We start from the raw sequence: 6,813 nt of genomic DNA, 5'->3' as shown, positions 1-6,813 counted from the left end.
GATTTAATGCATCAACGTAACATACTGGTTCTCGAGATAAAGCATACCGCCATTCTAAAGTTAAATCCAATTCTTTTTATTTAATTGAGCAGCTTTTGCTTCTTGCGGCAGTGATAATCAGCAGCATTTTGCACATAATTATATTGTGGTTAGACACATAAAAATAAATAATCCCAATTCAAGCCTTGTAATTTATTAAAATATACCTGGCTGTAATAAATTAGGGGAACAAAAATATGCTTACAAACCCATGTATATAACACTATTTAGACACGAAGTAGATAAATGAACGGAATGGCCATAATACAAACGATTGAATACTTAGTTTATTGTTAGCTTAGTATAAATGAACTTATACTACAGTAAGTTAATACATTTCCTGATGTTCCCGAACTCTGTGCAATTTCCAAAAATAATAATTAATTGAATCCTCCGAAGTATCAAATTCCTCGTAAACTACTACAAGCAGCTTATGCTCCTTAGTTCCTTTTAAATTTGACACGTGAATGAATATATTTAGTAAAGATTTCCTAACGTCGTCTTTAAAGGAATAAGGAGTCTTTAAGTTAAGCACATGATTGAAAATATTATTCTCTCTCAAGGAATAGAGAAGGTAATTTAAAATGTACAAGTTGGGGTTACTCTAAGGAACTATCCATTAAGAATTGAATTGGGTGTTCTTTATGAAACAGGTTTCATTTGTATTAGATTTGGTAGATGGATATTAATTTAATGTATGTTATATAAAATATTATATACGATTTGACTATGATCTTTTTGTGATCAATGTAACATTAATAAATAAAATATTCATACTTTTTGTAACTATAGGTTAATAAGTTGATACGTGTACATTCAGTATCATAATACTTTCCAGTACTTTTACCAGCACACTTACGACAATGTTATAGTGTAAGTTTTTGTTTGGTTATTTTTGTAATATTATTGTAAATGAGGATAAATCCGAATATGTTGAGCTGCGTATTTTCTTATTGCTCTAACTCTTCTTTGTCGCCGTCTATTGTAAAATTGCATTCTGAAATCAACCACATGAGTAGAAATTAACTATATAGTAATTTAGGTCAAGTAAGAAAATATTTCTAATTTCTGGTTATTCCTAACAAAATAGGCCTACGCCCAATCACTCAACATTTAAATATATATTTTACTAGCAGTTACATATGGCTACGAATAAATTTTGTAGGCCTACGCCCAATCACTCAACTTTTAAATATATATTTTACTAGCAGTTACATATGGCTACGAAGAAATTTTGTAGGTTATTCACCTGTATTATGAACAGTTTTTCCATATTTTCTACATAAATTTTAGGTTTTCCAGCTTGTTGCGAACAGGAAAATATGTAAAAAGTGTATATTTATGGACGTTGTAATTTACTTTGTTCTTAATAACTCATTGATTATTGTATAATTTATTTGGCCTTGTTTCCCGATCAAGAAAATATATATCACAGATCAGAAAAGCACAGTTCTGACAAATGACAACTAAGTTGCTTATATCGCGTAATATTATTTACGTGCTACTTTCCTTATACAAATATATACATTTTTAATACCTCATAAATTTAGAGCTGGAATTGGTACATTTGTTCAAAAGCACAGTTTAGCATATTTTCATCTGGCATAGCTCTTTCCGACTGCTTCAAAATGAGTCTTCCCAGTACAATTATAACCATGTTTTGTTTTAGGAAATATTCTAAAGTACTTACCTGAATTGTGTAATTAAAAAACGGCGAGAAAACCAACGTTATTTATTAGAAAATGTACATACTATAAATGTAAACCCTGTTGAAAATATTTGATAAATTTATGAAAAATATGTTACGCTATACTAAAACTACGTTTACACAGAACAGTTAATATAATTTTACAGGCTCTTTAAAGTAATATATCACAACTTTAGAAAGACTAACATAGAACATTGCGGCGTAGCCCGGAGGGGGTTTTGAAATGAGAATAAGCCAATATTCATACCAGGGACCATAACAAAGTCCATGTAAAATTTCAATAAAATCGGTAGAATAGTTTACGCGTGAAGGCAAAACAAATAAAAAGGAGACATTCGCATTTCTAATAATATTAATATTATACAAAAAATATTCTTGTATATTTTATAAAAAACAAAATATTTTAATAATATTTTTAAATTTATAATTTAGGGTATTAAAACCTCCTGAGTATATATATGTACTCCTGTTGTCTTATGTGTATATATATATACATAGACGACGAATATATTTTTCAAAATAATATATTTTGCAATAAGTAACGTTTACGTCAGAAATAACATAGCAATATGATATTCAAAGGGATATTTTTATATATTTTTTATTGTTATGGGAAAAAAGTTTTAAATTACATAGTTAAAACTAAATATTATTACAAAATACTTAAATAGTATGTGAAATTTCTTATGATACTTCATATAATGTCTTTTTAAAAGAAAATAAAAGTGTTTTATGAAAAGAGGAAATTGAATTCCAGAACGAATAGCTTCTTACTTGAAAAAGAGGACAACCATTCCACATTGGAACGTTTATGATGATTTAAAAAGTTTGGTTGTAATAGCTTTACGTGATTTGTATTCATGGAATCTTTATTTTTTACTAACTTCAAATGTATTTCCGTTTAAAATGGCGTAATAAATATAAAGTTTGGCACACCTGTATGTTCTTTTAAAAAAATAACTATACATCGAAGAAATGCCCGCCAGTAGTGATTTAACAAACCTTAAACGTATAATATATCGTGTATTCTCATATCCCACTGTAATAAGATTAGACAAGTTCAAAGCCTGCCGTGCCATTACTGTACTGTTCAGTAAGTATAGATCTATTATATTTATATGGAAAGAAATAACTAACTACGCCAAACAATATTGTGTCACTTTTTATGTAATCATGGTATGTAATAGAATTTTCCCTAAGAAGGTTGAAACTTTAATAGACCACATGTTGCTAAAAAATGGATAGTTTACAATCGTGCTATAGAATTGGCCTTGGTTCATTTATCGGGGGAGAAGACGTTAATAGCAATATCCTAACGAATAGAACCACAGTTACGAACAGTAATACAGTTTTTACCATAAACCACTGAAACAGTAATAAATTTTTAATATAAGCATAACCAAAACAATGGTCAGTTTAAATATTAAATAAAATGTCCCTAATAATTTTAATATAGCCCTTATAAAGAAGAAATAAATCTTGTAATATGTACAATGAATGTAATTAGTATTAAAATTATGTATACCTAAGTTTTGTAGGTGAATGCATTTTATTGTTGCCTATTTACATAATCTGCGTATGTTTATAAACATAAATACTTCCGTTTTATATTAACTTACATGAATTTTAATCAAATATATACAAGTTCAATGCAAAACATCTTACGAAAGTTCAAAGCACATAAAAGACTGTCTGGATGCTAAAATAAAATTACTAATACTTAAAGTAATTTTTATATAATAAATGGGTAGTATGTTCATAATATTGCTAGCTAAGAAAATTTTACAGTGTTGTATACACAGACACACACCTGAGCAATAGGTAATACACTGTAGTAGTAAATAGTTTCATATTAAAAAATTATATTAGTGAATACATATTGTGTCAATCAACCACTCTTTTAGGTTTAATTTAATGCTATTGGTTGTTTTTACTTATAGGTATAGTAGAAAATTCAATATTCTATGTATGCTACACGTCCCAATCTCTTCAGTAGTTTTCATGTTGCTTCATTTCCGATTTCGTACGACTAGTGTTTAAACAAGTACTTACGGAATCTCTTATTAAAATAAATTATAGGTTAAGTGGATCAGCAGTGAAGAGGGCAACTGACCAGTTAAAAAGACATAAGCTGACGCTGGTCAATTACTGCAAACAATAGTAAGAGATTTGTTGATCTCGTATCCAAGTCATTATAGCGAGTTTCGCAGTTAAGAGATGCTTGTTATTTGTAACCACACAACATCTTTATCCTCGGCATTATTCGTTATTAAAAGAGACTCCGTATATTATAGTGAGATTGAGTTTTATAAAATATATACAAAACAAATATTACTACTATAAAAGCGCAGTATATCACTGTAAACAATCTGCTGCACGTTTTACTATCTACGACAATTTAAATAGATCATAAGATAAAGGAACTTCTACACTTGTACTAATGTAAAAATAAATATATAGTAAAAATAATTTTAATATAACATAATTAAAGTTACTCAATGCTAATAACATTCAATTGTTTGAAAACTGTGCCAAATTGTACGGAAAAACGTGTATGTAGAGAATTAATCATATAATTGTACATCGTAAACATTTCTCGATTATTGCTGCCCTTCTAATATATAATATGTAGTGTTTCATAAACAACGCAAAAGATTTTAACATATTATAACTTTTCATGATACTAACTGATATATTTGATAGTTTTATATAGGTAGGTACTCCGCAGTGGCCGTTATGTTCAATGAATGTAATTTCATATTTTTATACTATGCTTACATCTATTCTATTCCCTCTACGTAAGCATAAGTACAGGCATTTAATCTGATTTGTGGGCAAACTTGTACAACCTCCTCGTTTTTGAAGCCGGTTGAACATTCCTCGTCGTTGATAATAAATTTGAAATAAATTAAAACCCCTGTTTTCTCACTATGACTATAACCTTTTAAAACACGTACGCATATTATAATAGTGGTCAATGCAGTCAATATAGTAGCATGTCTTTTAAATTTTTACCCTAATTAAAAATCTAAATGTAATACTTGCTTAATAATAAGGATTTTGAGCAACTAATCTTAAAAATTGCTGAATTTTGCCTAGAGGCGATCATTGCAAAACATACTACTTTACACATAATATACACTTTATCTAAGTTTCCTAACCCCCTCTTAGTTTTTGTTTAAGATTTTAAGTTTAATTTCTCTTATAAACAATTTTATAAAGGTGTAGCTTATATTTTATACCTATAAATAATCTAAAATAAAAATATTAATAATAATTATAAAATTATTTCTTATTAGTTAATTGTATTTATTGATATAGAAACTTACGTGTTAAAAGTGTATTTCTCGTGAGGGATAAATTAAAATAAATAACGATTTTTTAATGTAAAAATGAAAACAAATATTTATATTAACTGGAAGAGAAGGTTTTTCTTGTCATAATTTCACCCCTAATAAAGACATTTTTCGTATGAAGAAATGTTTGCACTTAAAAAAATTCATAAACTATGGTTTCATGAAATTGTTTTCGGTTGTGTAGAATATTATTTCAATATTATTAAAAGTCTCTGAAGGAGATATTAAATAAGGGTCCTCATACTTACTGAGGAACTACTTAAGTACCCCACTTGTGTAGTATAGTGCTTAATGCTTACAGCAGTTAAATCTTAAGGACCCCAAGATAACGAGCATCCCTTTAACCGTGGGTGCTCGTCATAACAACCTGGCTACCAAGAAAGGGCTTTATCATCGATTTCTGTAATTGCCTCACAACAACCTTACTTAAAAATGACTCCAACAACCAAGTCTAATTCTTATCGTCTCATTTTAAAATTGTCCATACTACATTAAATATTACAGGAATTAGAAAGCGTAATGAGTAGTAAAGAAATATTTGTCACATGGACACACCGGTATAATATTAAATTATCACTAATTTATAAGTAAAAGTTTATTATATAAAAAGGTAGTAAAAGTCGGTTAAAGCAAATAATGTAAATAATTTGAAGATATTTTTGTTACATTTGTTAATTTTTTGTTCGTCCTAATCACTAGAAACCTCCTTAACATAAATATTCAGGATATATTGTAAAACGTTTCTCGTACATAAAACATTTCAATTCTTTTCGTTGTTCCATATTAACGTATATTCTGATATAAAACAAGGATCTAATATTGAAGGTCAAAATACATCTTCTAAAGAGTACAAAACTAAATATTATGAATTGTTCAACTTTGCTGTTGAAAATCTCGTATGAATGCATAAGAACTTAATAACGGTGTATAATATTTATAGTTAGTAATGTGCTATGCCAATCTCTGTTTATAAGCTTTACTTTGACCTCATCGGTTTTTCTATATTTATAAATAGAATAAACCGCAAACATCTCAACAGGTCATACATTTAGTTCTGTAATCCTATTGGATGAATCATCATTGGTAAATGTTAAAAGTTTCCATAGAATTACATAGTTAAAAATATTATATTATAATAAATGTAATAAATATTTTAAGTATATCATTTGAAAATCAGAGACCTATTTCTAGATCCGATACTGTTAGGATTAGTTACAAGTACTGACCTATGAACGTCTACAACGTACGTGGATTTCCTACATTTTTGAACATTTAGTTCATAATATGAAGTAAAATAGAAATATATTTTTTCCTGTCACTACTTTATTGCATAGTCAGAAGAACTAGTAAGATATATTTTTAAAGAATAAAAGCTTTATATAGTCAATGATTTTAAGACGCTTCACTTATTACAAGAACTATATTGTAGGGCTTAGATATACAATGCAACAATGTAACCGGATACAGTATTTACTACATATTACGTGAAATAGCGAGAGAGAAACTCTCTACATCTGCTTACGTAATTATGTAGTTCATTTTATGATCACTTGAACAATAATGTAAAAATTAGATGTGAGCTACTAACGGAATACCTGTAGATGTTAAAATCCATGTTGGACTTAGGAAGATGTTGTTCAGTACTAAACCAACGACGTATATAAAAATAATCTTACACTGATAAATAAAGCTATTTCATTATTGAGGGCA

This window comes from Homalodisca vitripennis, chromosome 5, assembly GCF_021130785.1.
Source record: "Homalodisca vitripennis isolate AUS2020 chromosome 5, UT_GWSS_2.1, whole genome shotgun sequence".
NCBI lineage: Eukaryota > Metazoa > Arthropoda > Insecta > Hemiptera > Cicadellidae > Homalodisca > Homalodisca vitripennis.
The sequence above is the reverse complement of the archived record's forward strand: the minus strand, read 5'-3'. Positions refer to the sequence as shown.